This window comes from Bison bison, unplaced genomic scaffold, assembly GCF_000754665.1.
Source record: "Bison bison bison isolate TAMUID 2011002044 unplaced genomic scaffold, Bison_UMD1.0 scf7180017859776, whole genome shotgun sequence".
Taxonomy (NCBI): Eukaryota; Metazoa; Chordata; class Mammalia; order Artiodactyla; family Bovidae; genus Bison; species Bison bison.
The window spans coordinates 9,581-10,318 of record NW_011490348.1 but is presented as its reverse complement, the minus strand read 5'-3'; positions in this window follow the sequence as shown (position 1 = coordinate 10,318).

Genomic DNA, 738 nt, shown 5'->3' with positions numbered 1-738 from the left:
TGGAATTGCCTCAGAGAATATCATCTCTCTAAGACCAAGGCTTGGAAGCTCCAAATATTGGCTTTCTTAAATTGCAAGTTGACAGGAGCAGACAGCAAGAACAATAGTGTTTTTACCCAAAGTTCAGAGGGCTTACTGCTTTTTTATTTCCACTTAATATTTGGGTTCACAAATGTTTTTACCAGAACAATACTGAGAGCATTTAATTCCAAACCAGATCACTATATCAGACTGTTGTCTCTCTCACATACACACTTTCACTCTTAGAGATGTTTATATTAATAGAATTTCAAAAAATATATTCAAGTACAACATATATGAAGAAAAATGTTCAAATGTGTCAGTTTAATAAATTTCTGCAAATTGAACACACCTCTATTACTAGCAGCTGGCACTCAGATGAAGCAATAGAACATTATTGTGCATGCTACTTTAAATGAAATGTGAAAATTAATTTTACTTGAATTTTGAGTAGTGAGATGACACTGAAATACTGAACTTTAGAAGAGATTCTTGCTCCAGAATATATTGGTTCCTAAAACATTCCTATAGGCTTCCCAGGTGTCTCAACGGTAAAGAATCTGTCTGCCAATGCAAGAGTGGCGGGTTTGATGCCTGGGTGGGGAGGATCCCCTGGAGAAGGAAATGGCAACCCTCTCCAGTATTTTTGCATGGGAAAAATCTCATGGACAGAGGAACCTGGCGGGGCTACAGTCCATGGGGTCACAAAAGAGTCAG